General features: G+C 48.8%; 1 protein-coding gene across 5 annotated transcripts in view; it reads right to left on the minus strand.

Moving 5' to 3' along the window:
* The window catches only part of KCNIP1 (potassium voltage-gated channel interacting protein 1), a 422323-nt gene that overhangs the window by 321508 nt on the left and 79038 nt on the right, over positions 1-21777 (minus strand). The window lies entirely within an intron of this gene.

Genomic DNA, 21777 nt, shown 5'->3' on the forward strand with positions numbered 1-21777 from the left:
CAAGGTTTGCACATTTAAATGGTAGGAGTTACATTTGGCTTAGAGCCAGATGAATCTTCTAAGTTTTTCCCTTTCTCTGCTTGACTGTTTAGACACTTCAGTGGCTACCACTTGCTCACAGGAAAAGCCTCACCTTTTTGGCTTTCAAGGCTTCCTTTATCTGCCTCCATGGAGCTCTCCCACCTTCTCTCCTGCTGCTCCCTAGCACAGAGCCTATTACTTCTCCAGCAGACGCTGCCTGGGGGCATCGTGTGTGTCCGGTCCCCAAGAAACCCAAAAGCTGAAAACTGAAGGAAGTTAATCGGATGGGCGGGGCCACAAATCAATTAAACGGCACTTGGTGTCTGGGTAGAGATTCAGTGGGACCTTGGCCCTAGGACCCCACAGTTCCTCAGTCATGCTTCTCGGCCATATGTCTTTTATTCTCATTAGGCATAACATTTATTCAGTCAATAAGCACATAGCAGCACCTGCTAGAGAGAGGCGGGCTGTCTGCTAAGCACTGGGGACCCCGAAATGGGAAAAATTGGTCCCCGGCTCTGATGTCTTTCCCACTTCTCCCTCTGAATTCTTCCATCCCTGCTGGGGTTCCTCCTACCCTTGGGGGCGCCTGAAAGCCCAGTTATCTGCCCCCCCACCCCCGTTCCCACCTCCCACAGCACAGAGTCTCTGCTTTCTCTTTGGCACTTGGCATGAGTTTACCAACACTGTCACTGATTATTTGTCTAATATTTCTGTGTTTCATCGCTCCAGCTAGAATGAAGCTAGGAGAAGTCGGGGGCTACATCTTATTTTAGAGCTATGCGATCCTCTCTGAGCCTAATATATTATCTGGCATAGAGTACTTGCTAATTAAATATGGGTTTGTTGAGGATATGATCATGCCTCACCTCTGCTCAAAAAACTCTAGATAAAATCCAAATCCCCAAGCCTGGCACTTAAGACTTTTCCTTTGGGATTCTACTAGATATCACCTCCTCCAGGAAGTCTTCTAGGAATGCTTGTTTCAGGTAGACCCAGAGCCACTGCCATACACACATGCATATATGTACATAGACACACACACACACACACACACACACACACACACACACACACACACACACACTCCTCCTCTGTTCTCTTCTATCGGAACAGCTGTCTGTAAGGTAGATGAGAACTTCACTTCAAAGTCACATCGCACTGAGTTCTAACCCTGGCTCTGCCCCATATGGCCCATGTGGCAGTTCCTGCGCCTCTTCGAGCCTCAACTTCCTCATCTGTAAAACAGGCACCATGATCGCATCTGCCTTCTGGCAGGTTGGAGGGTGATGCTGGGAGAAGTGAGCAAATGCTGCTGAGAGTTCCAGCAACGCGGCCCATGGAGGACACAGGGAATTGGCTGCATCCTCTCCCTGGCCACACGATGTGTCTGCCTGGTCCCTGAGGGTGGCCCAGAGCTGGCTCAGCTCCCTGCTGAAACACCGGTACCTGTCGGGGTCTGGGACAGAGAAGATGCTTAAATGACCTTTGTCAGGTGTGGGATCGTGTACCTTTGTCTTGAGAGAAACTCTGATAAATACAATTATCAGTCATTCTGGGACAATAGCACTAAGAGCCTGTGGATAGGGCGCTGGTAAGGGGAATGAGGCCTAACTCAGGAGTTGAACATGAGACTCTCTTTGGGGCCCTAGTTCACCAGCTGCCAGCCCTCTTTGTGCAGCTGTGCTGAGCCAACCTCCATATCCTGCCAGCAGATTTCCTTAGATTCGTTTAGACTCCACTGGGTTCTTCCTATCATCACTCCAATAATGTATATTTTCCTATTTTAATCTAATTTTTTCCCTTCCTCCCAAACCAGAGCACTCTGCCCTCGGAGATATGGGCCACTGTTTGCATTTATAGCATTCTTATTAATCCCGCCCTGACCTCTGGGCTCAGTGCGCCGCAGCCTGGGAAAACAACGTCAGTCCCCTTTCCACAGGGCTATTAAAATGCCCTTCTTTTCATTGGTCCAAAATACGAGATGAGCTAAAAAAAAAAAAAAAAAAAAGCCAACTTTCCTTTTCCATCTCAGTGTGTTGGAAGGACAGGCAGGTGCACCTGTGTTGTCAGCAGTGTCCTGTGTGCAGAACTTGGGGGACCTACCGGCTGACAATGCAAGCTGGCTGGTGGAGGGCTCGTGGGCCCACCAAGGGTGTTTCTAGGTGTCTGGTGGTTACACTGGAGCTAAGAACCAAAAAAATGTAAAACTGGATAATATCGTGGATTCAAAGTTGGCCACCAGCAAAATTACCCTTTAAAAATGCTGGTCAGGTGCTACGGGCTGATCTCTAGATGCTGACTACATGTCTCTGAGCCTTCCCGATGCTTTAGACACTGTTCCAAGGGCTCTCCGGGTATCCACACTTCAAACCCTCACGATGACACATTTGAGAAAAATACTATGTTTTCTATTTTTCGGGCGACGATATTGAGGTGCAGTGAGGGAATGTGACTCAGCCAAATAACCTCACTCCCAGCAGCAGATGGCACGTGTGGCTCTTTTGTGGAACTGTACCGAGGCAGAGTCATGACTGATGGTTTAGGGAGTTAGTGTAGGAACATGCTTCGATATATTCTTTTCTATTATTTTTTTAAGGGCTGCACCTGAGGCCTATGGAGGTTCCCAGACTAGGGGTTGAATGAGAGCTGCAGCCGCCGGCCTGCACCACAGCCACAGCAACGCAGGACATGAGCCACGTGTGTGACCTACACCCTGGCACACGGCAACGCCAGATCCTTAACCCCCTGAGCGAAGCCAGGGATGGAACCTGTATCCTCTTGGATCCTAACGGCTGAGCCACAACAGGAACTCCTCTATAGTTTTAATTAATATCTTTACGTATTTTTTGATACAGTTGTTGATTAATGTCTATGATTTGGGAGTTTCAGGAAACTACATTCTCGCAGGCCTTGTTTTCTTATAGAAAATACACCTGCTTCCCGCCTAGGAGGACGTTAATCTCTAACTCACCCCTCGACTGATGGGGAAGGAGTGAGAGGAGTGGCAACTCCCAGTCTAGGGGAATGAAGAATAAAAGAGCCATAAAACTTATGGGGCATAACCATCTCTAAGACCCTACTGGATAAGGCCTGATACAGGTGACTGGACAAGGCCAATGGGAAAAAAAGGAATGCTGTCTAGACCCCATGTTGGTGCCCCATTCTTAAGAAATAAAAACCTCCATTAAACAATAGAAAAGGGGACTCTTCCTCCCTCCCAGTGTCTGTGCTGGGAGCTATTTATTGTCCTATAATAGTCTTTCGCTTGCTGCCTGTGGGACTGTGTTCTCGAAGTTCATTCTTCAGCCCCATGAACAAGAACCTGGATTCCGGTAACAACAGGATCCTTGTTCTCGGGGTGGAGGCCCAGGGACTGTAGCTTGGTGACAGGAGCACCGAGGGACAGACCCCTTGCTCTGTTGGCCGAGAGCCCTTGTTCAGAGCATGAACCACCCACCCCTGCATGGTGGAGGTGAGATCTGAGCCCGCACTGGCTCCAGGGTTTGTTTGCCGCACACCCTGCCTCTGTCCGGCTTATAGAAGGGGCTCTTGGGCCCTTGAATCACTGGAGCTGAGCGCAGAGCAGGAGGCGGAGACTGGGTCAGTCTTGCAGGTTTGTTCATGACCATATTGAGACCTCAGGGTTGAGTCCTGAGGGCGACGCTTTGGGGTCTCGAGACCCTGAAGACAGGTCCTTGGAGAGTCTCCAGATGGCTTTGTGGAGGTTCGGAATCTGCTCTCTGCTTTGGGGACCACTGGGGGGGTACTGTCCAGTTTGAGATTTCAGCTCTAGGAGGTGACATGGTGGCAAAAGAAAGCATGGTCCTAAGTGCCACACAGACCAGGGGGCAGCCGGCGCCACGAAGCCTACCTGCCCCGCCAGCCACCCCTCCTACCCCACCAGGCACACAGGCCCTCACCTCTGCGACCACCTTCCAGAGCCCAGCTGCTCGGGAACAAAATGTTCCAGCGGCCAGACTCTCCCCCTACTGCCTTCCCTTTTATTTAAAACTCCCACGCGGAGACCCAAGGCTGAACGAAGCTTCCCCCTGCTTCTCTTTGTGCTTTCTCTGTTCTTTTCAACGGAGACTTTTCGACAAGGGCTGAGGCGACAGCCAGCCCGGAAAGCATTGAAGAGAAGAAGGGGAGGAAGAAGCCAGGGGCATTGAAAACTCATTTTCTCCTCTGCCCCAATAAGACCTTCCAAACCAAAACAAGACATTTGAAAGTCCACCTTTCCCTTGATGGATCCAAACTGTAGGGCCCTGGGGTCGCCCTTAGGGACAAGTGCAGTTTTGACAGGGCCTCTTCAACTCTAAGAGTTTGGGTGCAGCTTCTTCCCATTGTGTTACATGACAAAGAGATCAGGCAGTCAGCTTTAGGCAAGAACACTTGAGGATCTGGCTGAGCTCTGCGGACTCCCGAGAAATAATGAGTGAGTTTTTTTGTTTTTTGGTTTTTTGTTTTTTTGTCTTTTTGCCTTTTCTAGGGCCGCTCCTGCAGCATATGGAGGTTCCCAGGCTAGGGGGTCTAATCGGAGTTGGAGCCACCGGCCTACACCACAGCCACAGCAACACCGGATCCGAGCCTCGTCTGCAACCTACACCACAGTTCACGGCAACGCCGGATCCTTAACCCACTGAGCAAGGCCAGGGATCGAATCCGCAACCTCATCGTTTCTAGTCAGATTCGTTAACCACTGCGCCACGACGGGAACTCCCAATGAGTGAGTTTAGAGTGAAGGAGCAACTCATTTCCCTACAACTGCTGCCGATTCAATGGAGACCAAACCAACCAGTGACTCTTCCGTAGGCAGCTGTGTAGTGACCAATAATCCTTATCTCCTTCCATCAGGCAGTGGCCATCTTTCATCTAGCAATTTCCGCCTCCAGTTAATACCCTTCACCAGTGACCACTGGGGGATTTCAAGACGACGAGATAACAACAAAATGACGACGATAACAACAAAATGACAGGAACAGCTAGCATTTGGGATCTTATCTCTTGAGTGGTTCCAAGGGCCTTCCCCATATCCTTTCCCCAAATCTCTCCTACAAGCTAGAAACAGTTATTCTTCCATTGGACAGATGGGAAAACTGAGGCTCAGACAGATTAAGGCCTGTCCCTGAGGTCTTGCGGCTGAAACAATTGTGATGCGAAAAAGCTCTCACCTTTGAAGGACAACCTCTTTCCTGGTGGAGGTGGCTCTCGCTGCCTTGCCAGGGATGAGGCAGTGTTCTGAGCAGCAGTGTAATTTACACCCTTAACTCCGCTACCCTGAGCAGGAATGGGACACACGTGCTGAGTGGGCACCCTTCCTAGCAGTGATTTCTATGAAGTTTGCCCTGCTCTCAGGAAGCCTGTGGTCTAGGCAAAAAGGCAAAATTAGCAAGTGTGAAATGATCAGAGAAACAACACAAAGTACACCCTAAAATATGCTCCATAAAAGATCAACATTGTGGGGGATGATTTCCAAAGTGCGATTTATAGAAATATAGCTCCTTGGAGTCTTACTCTGTCTTTTCAAAAGTATTCCAGGAGTTCCCATTAGGGCACAGCGGTTAACAAACCCAACTAGTATCCATGAGGACACCGGGTTGATCCCTGGCCTCGCTCAGTGGGTTAAGGATCCTGCGTTGCCATGAGCTTTGGTGTGGGTCACAGACGCAACTCAGGTCCTGAGTTGCTGTGGCTCTGGCGTAGGCCGGCGGCTGCAGCTCCAATTGGACCCCTAGCCTGGGACCCTCCATATGCCGAGGGTGTGGCCCTAAAAAAAGACAAAAAAAAAAAAAAGAAAGAAAAGAAAAGAAAAAAGAAATGTATTCAGGAGTCAGATTTCATTTGTGAAGTACTGGGCTCAGCACTATTAATCTTGTTTCTCTGCTGCAGGACTTGTCAGGACCTATATTCTCCTAGCCCACATGACACTCTCCATACTGGGTTTCTTTGATAACAAGATGCCATCAGTTATTAAGATCAACCATTTATTCCATAATAACTTTCTCAGGAAATAAACATTTTCACATTTGATGTGTAAGACAAGCTTTGATTTCCAAAGCATTAAAATATGGAAATTAAAGAAATAGGTTATTAGGCAGGGATCCCCAAGGTTTTGAACCAAGGAACCATCTCAACGCTGGATTTGTGCTCCTCAGAAAAGTCTTTGCCAACCCTGGGCTGGAGGGGAAAGCTGCCTCAGACCTGGGAAAGCCAAAAAGACATGGAGGGAAGCAGCCTGGAAACGGGTCTCAAAATCTGGGCAAGAGAGACGGACGGGGAGAAAGACGGCAGAGAGCGGTGGGTGCTGGCACCCACTAAAGGGCTGCATCCTGCCCCTAGAACTGGGTCTCCCCACCGTGAAGGAGGAGGAAGAGGACATTCTCAGGACCCGCCTTCCCCACAGCATCCAACTGCATGCTGAGGACAGTACCAGCAGCAAGACCCCATGATCTCAGTTTGTTACGAAGACAACACAGCCAGCAGCATCAGCCCCAGGGGGGCCCGCTGTGGCAGGGGGAGTGCGGGCTCCGAGAGAGCCCAGAGGAGGGCACCCCTTCTGCCTGGGAAAAGATCGGAGAAGGCTTCCCGGAGGAAGCAGCTTTCATGCCAATGGCTGAAGGATAGGGGAGGCGGAGGGTATTAGTAAGAGTAGCCTAGATGTTGGGGCAGAGCATGGGGCGCTGGGGAAACTGAGGCAGATCAGTTCAGCGGGAGCAGAGGGGCCGGGCGGGAAGTGGGGAGCAACAGGGAAAAGGTGAACAAGGGCCAGGTCATGCATGAGCCTGAAGGCCAGGCCAGGCCATATGGGTCTCACAGTGCAATCAGTGGAGACATGATGGGGTTTTAGACCACAGGTTCTGGAGACAGGATTGGCCCAGTCCAAATCCCTGTGGCAGCCTTCCTGTGTTACCTCGGAGGCAAGTTACTTTCCAAAGCTAGGCCTTGGTGTTAATCATCTGTACAATGGGTCGTTATAATACCTCTTGCAGAGTTGCTGTGAAGATTATATTGCAAAGTGTATGCCCAATGCCTGGCCAGAAGCAGACTGTTTTTATTAAAGGCATGGGTCCTGGCCCTAGAGTTGGGCTGTTGGAGTCTGGCTCCATCATATGTTAGCTGGGGCCTTGTCACCTCCTGGACCTCGCTTTTCCACCTGTTCAAAGGATAAGGTGATACCTGTCCAGCCTCGCACGCTGGGTATGGAAAACCAGAGTGTTGGAAAGAGCTTTGAAGAAGATGCACTTTGAGAGACACAGGGGGAAAAGAGCAATCTAGAAGAGAACTCAAGAACTTGATAGTTGCTGTGTTGGAGGAGCAGGATTGTGGGTGATTTTGAACCTCTTTCTTTCCATGGCACCTTTCAAAAATAATTCTTCTGGTTAACCTCATTAATAGGAGAAGAGAAAAGGGTCAGTGACCACAGGTGGTGTCCTTCTCTCTCTTTCTAAATTCCTGTCTTCCCTTAGGTCTATAAATGTTCCTCTCATTAACATCAACTCACCTTCCTTAACTGTGGGGAAGCACCTGCAAACCTGTCTCTCTCATCATTCAATGTGATGGGGAAACAGATGCAGCCCTGGGGCCCTTAACCCCCGTGCCTGCCAATCCCCATCAGCAACATGCTAGGTTCCACCACTCTTAGCTGGTCTGTGGTGGGACCCTCAGACCCCAGCTGCTTCCCAGCTTCAGCCCCTCAGAGCCCCCTCGAGGTTCCACACTTCTCTGCGGACCCCAGCAAGTGGTTATTTCACAAGCTGGGCATCTCGTGAGCAAGACAACAATCTTGGCTGTTTGGTCCTGCAAAGCCAATGAGTTATGCCAAATGGTGCAGGGCTCAGGCCCCATGTTACTTGGGGTTTTTGTTCAGAGTCTTCAGCCCCGGGACCCTCCGTGGTTGGTCTCTACAGAGCATCACGGTGTAGACCCAGGCATGTGGCTTTCCCCCCTCTCTGCCCTTGGATCCCACCTGCGGAAGGCCTGTTGCTCCAAGCTCTAGGCAGGGAGCTGGCTGCTCCCTGGGTCTGGATCCTCCTGGCTACAAGGAGGTACAGTCCTTGGAAGGAGGAAGAAGCCTCAGAGAGAGAGTAAATGAACCCTCTGCATCTCCAAACTGGGGCCAACAGGAAGGAGAGGATGATGAGCTGGAAAGAGACAGAGGAGACGTCCCTGAAATGGGCCAGCTTGTTGGCTCTGATCCCCATTAAACGACTTCCAGGCCATGCTATCTTGGACAAGCCACCTACCTCTTTGTGCCCAAGTCACTTTTTTTTGGAGGGGGGACATTGGCTGTCATGCAGAAGATCCCAGGCCAGGGATCAAACCCATGCCACAGGAGAAACCAAGTTAAGCAGTGACAATGACAGACCCTTAACCCACTGAGCCACCAGGAGACTCCCCAAGTCACTTTTTTTTTCTCTCTCTAGGGTCGCACCCACACATACGAAAGTTCACAGGCTAGGGGTTGAATCAGAGCTTCGGCTGAGCTTATGCCACAGCTATGGCAGCATCAGATCCAAGCCACATCCGTAACTACACGGCACCTTGCAGCAATGCCGGATCCTTGAATCCACTAAGCAAGGCCCGGGATCGAACTTGCACCCTCATGGATACTAGTCAGGTTCTTAACCCACTGAGCTACCAGGGAACTCCCCGAGTCACTTTTTAAACTCAACAGAAGCAATTATTTCTACTTGTCATTTATTGCCCAAATCCTCAAAATAGCTCTTTCAGGATTATCACGCCTGTTTTAGAGATGAGAAAACTCAGGCACAGAGAGGTGAAGTAACTTGACTACCTTTACAGGGCCAGGAATGGGTGGAGCAGAGATGTGGGCCCGAGGGTGCAAACTCCGTAGCCTATGAGCTTGGACACGATGCATAGCAGCATCTTGAACTTCCACCTCCCTTATTAGCCCCAAGGGCCAGTCCTTTGGAGCTCGGGATTTCTTGGAACATACCCCACATCCCTCTTCACCAACTCTCTAATCATAGTACGCCAGAATCGCTCCCAGATGACAGCCATATATTTTAGAAATCTTCAATGAAGCTACACGTTTGTTATCTCAGAGGACTCCAATCGTTCATTGGATCAGGTAGAAGGTGTTTTAAAAGCATAAGGAGCTAAGGAAACAGCAGAGGAGGCGGATAAGTTCTAAGGAAGTGGAAGAGGGGTCCTGCTAGGAGACGAAGTCCTGGGGAAACAGGAGGTGGGGGCATATTTGAGTCCCAAGTCTTCCACCTGGATGTGGGACCAACCTCAGTGTTGCTAAGCCACATGGGGTTTGCATGAGGATCACTTGGAATCGTGGTTAAGCTGGGGTTTCGCACACATGCAGGAGGGGCTGGCAGTGCCAGTGGCAATGGGAGGCATCGGTGGTCCCACTCAGGGTGTAGGTGGTTAGTGTCACTGGCCCAGGAGACACATTATCCTGAGAGACAAGAGGTAAGAGATTGCAGGGGCCCGAGTCATCTGTTAGCCACCCCAAGGCTGCCCCTCAGATGCTGACCACAGACCTAATGTTGTCACCCAAGGAAGGACCTGCCCAGCCTGTGCTTCATTCCAGCTCCCTGGCCTGGCCGACCAGAAAGCAAGAGGAGCTGCAGGAAGCCAGGAGGCCCTGCAGGAAGGCTTGTATCCAGGCCTGTGCTGAAAATCCTTCTCGTTGCCCTCGGAGGCAAAGCAGCTCTCCTTTGCCGTGCAGCTTGACAATAAGGACCTAGAATATTAAAAACCATTTGTACTTTCCTGGCTCCACTTCTGGGGATCTATTCCAAGGAAATGATCAAAACTTATAGAAGTGAATACCTGCATAAAGGTGTTCCGTGCAGCCTTATCTATAATTTGGAAGAGGCATAGCATCTCTGTGTCCAACATCTGGGAGATGGTGGAATAACTGTATTACATCTACCTTCTCACCACCATGTAGGCAGTAAAAATAATGTCATGAAGACTTTGTATTGATCAAGGAAAATGATAACAATGCAATGATAACTTTAAAAGTAGAAGAGTATGGGAGTTCCCATCGTGGCTCAGAGGTTAATGAACCCAACTAGCATCCATGAGGACGTGGGTTCAATCCCTGGCCTCGCTCAGTGGGTTAAGGATCTGGCATTGCCACAAGCTGTGGTGTAGGTCGCAGGCATGGCTCGGATCCTGTGTTGCTGTGGCTGTGGTGTAGGCCGGCAGCTACAGCTCCAATTGGACCTCTAGCCTGGGAACCTCCATGTGCTGTGGGTGCGGCCCTAAAAAAGACAAAAAAAAGAGTATGAAACTGCATGCAATTGTGGTAGACTGCAAAAATGGGCATGATATTTTGTAGGTCTACCAGTAGTCTTTCCTTTCCCCCTTGAATCTGGACTGGCCTATCATAATCATAATTGGCCTGGACTAATGGAATATGGAGTGCCACAGCACAAGCACCAACCCAAGCCCTTGGGAATATCTGCAGCTTCTTTTCCTACAGCTCTTAGAACCAGCACCATGAGAAAAAGCTCATCTCATCTGCTAAGAAACACATGGCACAGTCACCCCGTCCCCCCAGCTGATAGCAGGCCAACTGTGAGACATAAGAGAGGCCTTCTCAGGCCACTGACTGCAGCTACGCATCAGCCCAGCGGTGACACCCAAACCCAGACCAGACAAGAAGAACCACTGTGCAGAATCATGAACCACTGTTCCTACTAAATTTGGGGTGGTTTGTTACTCAGCAATGGATAGCTGTTACACTGGTCTATGCTTATCGCTATGTATAGAAAAACCATTGACAAAGGAAAAAACAATCCTGGAGGGAAAGATTCCAAAATGCTAGAAATAATAGAGTTATTAAATGATGGGATTACAGATGATTTTAAAAACTTACTTGTTTCAATTTTTCCAGACTATGCTTAAGCTATTTACAGTGAAAAAATAAATGCACACTTTAAAAAGTGAAAACAGGGGCTGAATTTTCCTCCCTGGAGAGTTCTAATGCAAACCTCTCTGGCACATTCTTGTTTAGCCTTGGAACCTCATCACCCATCTCCTGGCTATAGCACATGCGGGAGGAAACTTGAGCTGAGCCCTCCACTGCGGAGCCAGGGTGGTGGGCTCTGGAGGGCTGCCCCAGGCCCCCTCAGCCTTTCCCTCATGGGCTTTGAAATGGGAAGCCTGGGAACCGTTTTCTGGTGCTTTCGGCAGCCACACATAGCTTCCCTCTCTGAATCCCTGCAACATTCACAGTGTACACAATGCCGGCAGTACCCCCCCCCCGCCCCCGCCCCTCACAGTGAAGTGTCTCCCTGTGTTTGGAGAGTTCCAGAATGAGAGCTGGCTCGGCCGGGTGAGCCTGGCATTTGGAATGTAAAGGCCCAGACCCCGAACCCTAGCTCTGCCTTTCCTGGTTCTTGCGTTCATTTCTCAGCACCACTATACTCCAAGGCTGGACATTGGGCTGGACTTTTAGAGATGAACTAGCCACAGTCTGCACCCTAGAGGCATACTTGGTCTTGTGGGTAAGACCTACATCCACAGAAACCAAAGTTAGGGTGACCACATAATTTACTGCTCAAACTGGGACATTTTAGAGAGTAAAAGGGGCTGATTAGAGTCCACAGGGGCTGTCCAGGGCTAACGGGGACCTATGGTCACACCTCCCACAGCCCAGCCTCTCCATATGGAGTTGCAGTCAAGATGTGCAGTCCAGTAAACAAAAGGAATTTAACAAACTAAAAAGAAAATTACTACTGTCCTTTAAACACAAACAAGTACATACTATTCATAATTCAGTTACACTTCTACTTTTCCTTTGCTCTTGAATTTTGCCTAACCTCCAAAACCCCTGACATGTCAAACCAGAGAGAATTTTCTAGGACACCTGGCCCATGGGGATTTTCTCCCTTTCTGCCACCCCCTCCCTTTCTGGCTCTTTGCTCTGGGTGACCTCTCTGCCTCCTACATGCCCCCCTCCCCCCACTGTAGTGTGATGATCATGCTCAGGAGCCGATGCTCATCCAGGACTACATTTCCCAGGCTCCCTTGCAGCTGAGTGGGACCATGTGACTAACCTCCACAAATGGAAGGTGAGGCTAAGTCATGCCTATCATTTCCTGGACAAAGTGGTTAAGTATCAGGTATTCAGTCTTCTACATTCTCTCTCTGTACCCACTCCTTCTCTGTAGGCTCCCTGGAGAATTCCAAGGTGACCTCAAGGCCACAAGATAGTGGAGTTACAAGGTGTCAGGAGCCTGATTCCTCTAGCAACCATCTATGAAAGAAGAATAAAAAATGGAGTCAGTGTTGCTAAAATGGAGCTTCGAGCCATTAAGGAAGTGTGATTTACACACATCTCAGCCTGAATAGATGCTGACTTTTTGACCACCACTTTTCATCCTAATGAAGCCATCCAGAACGTGGCCAGAACCTCAAGGTACTTTTTGGACCCTTATCCTAAAATAACTTGGGAAAGCCTGTCTGCTTATTGGACCTGTACCCCAGACTAGTGTAATTCATTAAAGAAAAACATTTCCTGGCTCACATCAAAGTCAGTCACAGTTCTCACCAGGCAACTTGTAACAACCTCGTGGCTTTTTACCTTTGTAAGCCTCTGACCCTTTCTCTTCTCCAGAACATTCTTTTGGTTTTACCAGAATCTGTGTCTCCTGAATTTCAATTTTTTTTTAAGGGCCACACCCAAGGCATATGGAGGTTTCCAGGCTAGGGGTCAAATTAGAGCTACAGCTGCCAGCCTACACCACAGCCACAGCAATGCCAGATCCGAGCCGCGTCTGTGACCTATACCACAACTCATGGCAACGCCGGATCCTTAACCCACTGAGCGAGGCCGGGGATTAAACCCGTGTCCTCATGGTTCCTAGTCAGATTTGTTTCTGCTGCGCCATGACGGGAACTCCTGAATTGCAATTCTTAAGACCCCAGATATACTTTTTTTTTTTTCTTATTTGCAGCCTCTTGCATTGTTTTTTGGTTGACACACCTAAAGAAGAGCCATGCAACCAGAAGCACACATATTGCACTTTCTCAGGGTGAGACATGCACTAAATAACAGGAAAATCCATTAAAATCTTGAGGTTGTTGCAGAAGTGAATCCATCCTGGCTACTTCACCTTCCTCTCAGGGTTGTTACATGCATTGAATAAGATGAATGCGGTGGCTTTGCCCCTGCCCTGCAATGATATATCCATGTCCAAATGCCTAGAACCTATAACTGTGGCCTTATGAACTAAAAATGTCTTTGCCAATGTAATTATGGGAAGGATCTTGAGGTCACCCTGGATTACCTGTTACTCGTGTGAGCCCTCAGTCCACTGATGCCTGTCTGATTAAAACAGGAGAGTAGAAGCCACAGACAGAAGAGGAGAAGGTCACGTAAAGACAAAGGCAGAAGTTGGAATGATGCGGCCACAAGCCCAGGAAAGCCTGGAGCCACCCGCAGCTGAAAGAGGCCAGGATGGAGTCTCCCCTAGAGCTTTCCTAGGGAACACGGTCCTGCTGACCCCTTGACTTTGGATTTCTAGCCTCCAGAAGTGGGAGAGAATAAAAGTTCTGGGAGTTCCCTTTGTGGCTCAGCAGTTAATGAACCTGACTAGCATCCATGAGGATGTGGGTTCGACCCCTGGCCTCGCTCAGGGTGTTAAGGATCCAGCATTGCTGTGAGCTGTGGTGTAGGCTGTAGATGTGGCTCGGATCCTGAGTTGCTGTGGCTGTGGTGTAGGCCTGCAGCTGTAGCTCTGATTAGCCCCCTGGCCTGGGAACCTCCATATGCCGCGAATGTGGCCCTAAGAAGAAAAAAAAAAAAAAAGAGTAAAATTTCTGTAGCTTTAAGTCACCCACCCAGTCTTTTGGTCATTTGTTATAGCAACTCTCAGAAAGGCGTACAGTGAAGTAGGCCCAGGTGCCAGCACAGGGCCCAGCGAAGAAGAAACACTCAGTCAACGGTGACTTAACAAAACCAGCCCTTGGAGTTCCCGTCGTGGCGCAGCAGAAACGAATCCGACTAGGAACCATGAGGTTGAAGCTTTGATCCCTGGCCTCTCTCAGTGGGTTGAGGATCCGGCGTTTCTATAAGCTGTGGTGTAGGTCGCAGATACAGCTTGGATCTGGCGTTGCTGTGGCTGTGGTGTAGGCCAGCAGCTACAGCTCCGATTGGACCCTTAGCTTGGGAACTTCCATATGCCGAGAGTGTGGCCCTAAAAAGACAAAAAAAAAAAAAAAAAAAGCAGCCCTTGAATGCCTCCACTGTCTCCTCCTTAGAGACAGGATCTACAGGGAAATTGTGTCTCCCGAGAGCAGGAACAGTTCACATCTGTGCTGTTAATTCCCAGAGATGTTTCTGGCGAAGCTCATAATGGTATTTGCCCTGAGACGAAATACAGACCTGGAGCTTTGTGGAAGCAATTGATGGATGACAGATGTATACACTCTCCCGTGCTCTCTCTTGAATTTTTTAATTGAAGTAGAATTGATTTATACTGTTATGTCCATTTCTGCAGTACAGCAAAGAGTCAACATCACGAATTATTAGAGAAATGCAAAGCCAAACTACCATGAGGTAGCCCCTCACCCCCGTCAGAGTGGCCACCACCCAAAAGTCTACCAACAATAAATGCTGGGGAGGGTGTGGGGAAAAGGGAACCCTCCTACAGCTGTTAGCAGAAATGTAAATGGGTGCAGCCGCTATGGAAAAAAACAGGAAGGTTCCTTAAAAAACTAAACATAGAACCACCATACGATTCAGCAATCCCACGCCTGAGCACCTTGCTGGAGAAAGCTCTAATTCTCTAATGTGAAAACACACACGCACTCCTCTGTTCATGGCAGCACCATTTCCAACAGCCAAGAGGCAGAAACAAACTAAATGTCCACTGACCGAGGAGTGGAGAAAGAAGATGTGGTATATATACAACGGAATACTATACAGCCATAAAAAGAATGAAGTCATGCCATGTGCAGCAGCAGGGATGGATCATACTGAGCAGTGTACACGTTCATGAATACATAACCAAAAAGATGAAAAAGCTTCTCTCTGCAGCACCCCTTTTTACATGCCTGTGGGAAGACCCAACAGGGACCACCTACCTGGGGCAGCCTAAGAGCCAGCCGCAGGCACAAGGGACGTGAGTCACTGGGCCTTCGGGAAGATCATGCCAAGTCCCTGCCAGCTGGAGACCCCTGGCAGGACATGGTTGAAAGCTGCTGCGATGCAGGAAAAGGAAGGGCCATACAGGTTCCATGAAGGGGCCAGCGGCTTATGGCTCTAGAGATATCTGTCCAGGCGGGCAGCCCTAGTCACATGTGCCTATTTAAATTTAAATTCATTACAATGAAATAAAATTAAAAAGTTAGTTTCCTACTCACCCTGGCCACCCTTCCAGTGCCCAATAGCCATATGTCACTAAAGGCCACCATGTTGGATGGCTCACATTTCTAGAACTTTTCCATCATCACAGACAGACCTACTGACCACCCGACTCAGCCAGGAGGCTCTAAGTTACCCACACTGTGACCTCAGATGAAAAGGTCTCTGCCTCGGTGTCCCCATCTATAAAACGAGGGTAAAGACACTACTTACTTCATAGGGTCAGAATCAAATGAGATACTGGACTCCAGGTACTCAACTCAGTGCCTGCCATGCGTTAGGGCTCAGTTACTGAGCTCTCTCTCTCTATCCGTAGAGAAATAATCCACAGAGGAGGCAAGGCAAGCACACGGCCCAGGGCTCAGGAGGCATGGGCTCCAGGCTAGGTTCTGATACGTATCAGAGGCTATAGAGAAAGGCCTCAGTTTCAGGCCCTGCTCCACCAAAGCTGTGTGGCTTTGGGTAAGTCACTTCACCTCTCTGAGCTCAAATAGCTAGCCAAGAGAAAGGCACTTTGCATCTTCTCAGATCTTATGCTTCCAGGAAACGAGAAGGGCTTTAAAAGACTAATATTCGTCGACTCTGATCCCTGCTTTTCAGAATCTATCAGAAGAATCAGAGAAGTGAGCAGGGACTAAAGGTCAAAGGTCATCATTGAAGGATCGCTAATAACCACAAAACCTTGGAAATAGCCTAAATATCTTATAATAGGAAAGCAAATACTTTATGGCATATCTGTATGATGAGCTATTATAGACATGCAATATCTATTTTGTAAAATGATACTGCATACATGAGAGAGTGTTTCAATTTAAAAGAAGAACACATTTAAAGTTATATACAGCATATTCCTAAATGTATTTTTAGAAAGCATTTGCATCTGTCTTTACAACAGAATCCACCAATATCTTGACAGGGATTTCCTCAGGATGCTGGACCTCCAGTGCTTTTTCAATTTTCTGGGTTTGTCAGATTCTCTACAACTCGCCTTTATCAGTTTGTGAATGGAAAACTTTACCCACGCGGAAAACTCTTGACCTCGATGGTCTCTAAGGGCCCTGGCAGGGCTGACAGTCCATGACTCAGCAAAGGGGTCGGAATGACCTGGGGACAGTTACAAAGCCCCCACCGCGCAGGGAGGTGGGAGACGAGGGGCAAAGGACTGTCATTCTATCTTTGGACACCTCACAGGTGTCCCTGAGAGCAGCTGGTGCAGATTGAGGCCCTGAATCTTGCCAGAAAAAAAAAAAAAAAAGAGTTCAGACGTCCTGTTCACCCCAACCACACAGAGCAGACAAGCCACGAATGAGCACTGAATGACGGTGGGACGGAGTGACCCGTCAAGTAACAGGGACAGGAGCTCCCTATGTCCCTATGTGCCAGGCGCTGTGCAAACTGCCTTCCTAGGTTGTCTCCTTTTCGATTTTTTTTTTTTTTTTTTTTGGTCTCTTTAGGGCCACACTGACAGCATATGGAGATTCCTAGACTAGGGGTCTAATCGGAGCTGTAGGTGCTGGCTTATGCTACAGCCACATCCATGCTGGACCCGAGCCGCCTCTGCGACCTACACCACAGCTCACGGCAACGCCGGATCCTTAACCCACTGAGCAAGGCCAGGGGTTGAACCTGCGTCCTCTTGGATGCTATCAGATTTGTTTCCGCTGAGCCACAACGAGACGCCTTGATCTTTAAAAAGGGAAACTTGAGACATTAAATTCGCACTCCCAATAAGCATATGAAGAACTGTTCAGCCTGGCTAGTAATTTAAGCAAAGCAAATTAAAACTGGGACTACAGATTTTTTTTTCACCTAGCCAAGAGGTGACTATTTTTAAATATAATAGTGTTAAGTATTGGCAAAGACGTGGAATAAGCCACTCTTACGTGCCAGCTGTGTACACACATTTATCAATCGGTAAGAATGTTCTGGGAAAAAAAACATACATATCAAAATTTTAAAAATGCAGAAATCTTTTGCTTCAGGATTTTTGCTTGGTGGTCTCGTCTTCATTCTAGGAAAATAGCCAGAAATGGGCAAAAATTATCGGCAAAAATTATAGGCGAAGAATACCAAAGGCTGCTCTCATCAGCCGGAGATTACAAAACGAGCAATATTGATTCTGTTGTACAAATGTTTGGGCTCAGAGACCCCACCTGCACTGTTTACAGACCCCCACAGATATTTCTAGGGGTTTGCAGGGAATCCCGCATGTACACAAGCACTCTCTGCTCTGACCTGCTCCTTGGCTCCTCTGCAGAAAAACCAACCAAGGGAGATAGACTCATGTCCTCCTGTGTGGACCCCCACCCCCGCCCACTCTTCTCCAGAATGTTCTCTGCCCTGGAGGCCGACTAAACATCCTCTCTACCAACTGGATTCAGCCGATGGGGTTCTAGAGATCAGAAGAAGTGTCCCTGGACAGTGAGGTCAGCTCTCCTTTCCCCAGCTGGCCCTTGAGGGTCTCAGGCTGGAGGCACCCCCTCTGAAGAAGACTCTTATTTCTGATGCTGACACAGCACCCCCCCCCACCATGGCCCCCCAGCCCAATGTGCCCCCAAGGTACTACACCATTCCCTGTGCTTTCCTGCAACCATCCACACCTTTGCAACAGCTCCTAAAACCTCCTGGAGTTTCTCGGTGTGTGTGCCCCCTGAAGTGCTGTGCTGGAAAACCAGTTCTCCAAAAAGCCAAAATCCCAATTTGCAGTGTTTGTAGATTTCCACGATATAAATACTCCCACTGTGGCAGATGACCAGCTCCCAGTGGTTTAACCACTGGCCGACAACGGTTCTCAGGGAGCTGGTAGGAGCCAGACCCAGCACACCACCCGGCTCGCCTGTTCTGAGACCCCTGACTGATGCAGGAGTGCGGGGACACTGTCTGTGCTACAGCTGCCTTCGGTGATGAAGCAGATTCCTGTTCCAGGGTGCCCACTGCCAGAGCCACGGCATCACTCTGAGACCTCCGTTCCATCACCCCAGAGTCTGAGTCCCACAAACTGCGGCGTGAAAAGAGCTCCATCAGCCTGCATCTAACTCGCACTCTCTCTGCATCTCTCTCTCTCCCCCACCCTACCTACAAGGTTCAAATCAGGCTCGGGCAAGGCTAGGAAACCGACAACCTGCTGCCATCTTCCACTTCCCTGGCTTTCACATCTTTACGCCCAGGTTCCAGTTCCTAAATCGTGTCCTTACAGATCCAACCTCCCCTGTACTTGTCAGCTCACCGAAAGGGCATCGGAAGCCTGTGAGGTTGAGGGTCTGGGTGGAACAAGTCTGCTGACCAGCAGAGGGCGACCCTGAGCTCCACCAAACCAATAAGAAAACAGGCACCATTCCTAAATATCTAACAATGGCATGAGCAAATATATTATGGTTTATCCATATGATGGAATATTGTACAACCTTAAAAAATATCTTATGGTATGGAAAAACGATTACAATACTGTGTTACGTAAAAAGCAAGAGGTGCTCCCCCCCCATCAAATACTCTAGTGTGGAAATACCTTAAGGACATTATGCTAAATGAAACAAGCCAGACATACAAAAGGATAATTACTGTGTGATTCTATTTATATGAGGTATTTACGTAAGTTAAACTCATAGAAACCAAAATTAGAATGGTGGTGCCAGGGGCTGGGGGGAGCAGGAAGCGGGGGAGTTGCTTAATGGGTATAGCTTTCCACATTTGTAAGATGAAAAAGTTCTCGAGATAGCTTGCACCACCAGGAGAAGGTAGTAAACTCTACTGAATCGTACACTAAAAATGGTTAAGATGATTAAAAAAATCTTTTTTTTAAAGTAAAAGATTTTTTTTCAAGCCAAACAATAAACGGCAACATCCCAAGATTCTCTGTTTATTCCTTCGGATGCTAGAGATGTGACAGTCTGTAGGAGAGTGCTTGATCTGGATCTCAGGGAGCTTCCGCTCCCATGGGGCGATCTGTTAATGCACGTGGATAAATGGAAAATCACAGAGAGGAGAAGTGCTGTGGACGAGGTGCTCGGAGTGCTCTGAGCACGTTCCATCAGAGCACTGACCTGGCCCAGGAGGTGAGGGCAGTGGCTAAGGGTACAGAAGGTGAGGTGAGGACCCCAGAACTGAGTCTTGGTGGAAAAGGGAAGAGCTCACTAGCAGGTGGGGCCGGAGGGGGCGTGCCCTCTGGAGGGAGAGTGCCAGTCTTCTCTGAGAGTGCCAGGATGCACGCCCCACCCCTGCCCCTCCCCTGCAATTCCTTCCTTCCCAGTGGCTGGTGGGGTTCCCACTGTGACTTATCTTCCCCCTGCCTCTCTCTGCTGTCCATCTTTTCCACAGCAAGCTTGGACGATTTTGCAGAAAGGAAAAGGCACTTAAAAACAAAACAAAACAACCAGGAGTTCCCATCGTGGCACAGTGGAAACGAATCCGACTAGGAACCATGAGGTTGTGGGTTCGATCCCTGGCCTCGCTCAGTGGGTTAAGGATCTGGCATTGCCGTGAGCTGTGGAGTAGGTCACAAACATGGCTCACAACCCGAGTGGCTGTGGCTATGGTGCAGGCCAGTGGCTATAGCTCCGATTCGACCCCTAGCCTGGGAACCTCCATATGCTGCAGGTGCGGCCCTAAAAGGACAAAAAAAAAAGACCAAAAAAAAAAAAAACCACCTTAACTGCACGGATGGATGGTGGGGCTCGGTACTTATGCGCCTTGTTTCAAAGAGGCTTTCAAGCTGCTTGCAATTATGTCTTACAACACAGCAGTCTAAAATACCTTGTCGCTAAGAAAAATGAAGCAAGGGGAAAATCTGGCTGGGAGAGTCAGAGGAGAAAGGAGCAAGGTAGCCCCCTTCCCCCACAGGGGGCCAGCCTGTCCTGTTCCCCGGCAGGGTCTCCTTGTCATTTGACTCCAATATTGGCATTTCATTGTCCTGTTTTCATACATTGTCATCTCCGCTCTATTGAAACATCTTTCATTGTGATTTCCTCTGCCCCTTGTTGCTCTCTCTCCCTTCAAATACATCATTTTGTTGTCTCTGTTGTGATTTTTCAGTGTTAAAAACCCATCCTCCCCCCACCATAGGGAAAGGGCCAGTCTGACCCACCTCCACACAGTCCTAGATTCAGAGCCTCTGCGCAGTGGCTCCTCAAATGTCTGGGAACAAACGGCTTAGCCAAGGCCGAGGGCCACTCGCACCCACCCCGGCAGCACTCAGCCAGTGACACACCCTCAGCAGGGGCTTAGGACACGCCTGCCAGTTTGATTTATGAGACTTATTATCCCAAGTGGTGGCAGAGAATAGATATTGATTCAAAAGGGTTTAAATAAGTAAGTGGATGCATAATCCAGAAAGGACTCTAGACTGAGAAGAAGGGGTTTGGAAAGCAACTGAAGCAGACGGCATAAAGAACTGCTGGTCCTCTTGAAAATAGTATATGGGGGAGTCACAGAGGGACGGGGGTGGGCTGTGGAGCCAACGAGCACAGGTGCGTATCTGGCTCTGTCACATCCCATGCCAGGGGAGTGACTTTGGGAAAATAATAGAAACAAGAAGACCTCTTGAGAGGACTGCGCAGAGGAATGCACCTGTGTATGTGTATGCATACATGTGTGCATGCATATGTGTGCATGTGCTATGCAACTGAGCATGTGTATATGTGTGCATGTGCCTGTGTGTATGTGCATATGCATATGCATATGTGTGGTACATGCATACGTGGGTATGTATATACGTGCATAGGTATATTGCATAGTATATACACATGTGTAAGCACACACATGCACAGTGCATGCATATGCACAATGGATATGTGTGTATATGTACGTGGATATATATGTGTGCACACATGAGTGTATGTGTGCATGCATATGGATGCATGTGTGTAAGTATATGTGTATACATGTACAAGTGTATATGTGCAGAGATGTGTGTATGTGCATATGTGTAGGTACATGTGTGTTTGTATATATGCATATGTGCATGCATCTGATGTGTATGTGCACGTGTATTTGCATACACACACCCTGGCACACAGTAGATGCTCAATAAATGAAAATGCCCTCCTCTATCACTGCTGTTCTACTCCTTTTGTGCAGCTGTGAGTAACCTGATACAGAGTATATAAAGAATTTCTAAAGCATCCCCAACACATCACACAGCAATCTCAGGTTTTCTTTTTAGAGCCGTGCCCATGGCATATGGAGGTTCCCAGGCTAGAGGTCCAGTCGGAGCTGTAGCTGCCGGCCTACACCAGAGCCACAGCAATATGGGATCTGAGCCACATGTGCAACCCACAGCATAGCTCACAGCAATGCCGATCCTTAACCCACTGAGTGAGGCCAGGGATCAAACCCGCGTCCTCATGGATGCTGGTTGGGCTCGTTAACTGCTGAGCCATGACGGGAACTCCAGCAATCTCAGGCTT

This window comes from Sus scrofa, chromosome 16 (genome assembly GCF_000003025.6).
Source record: "Sus scrofa isolate TJ Tabasco breed Duroc chromosome 16, Sscrofa11.1, whole genome shotgun sequence".
In the NCBI taxonomy this organism is placed as follows: Eukaryota; Metazoa; Chordata; class Mammalia; order Artiodactyla; family Suidae; genus Sus; species Sus scrofa.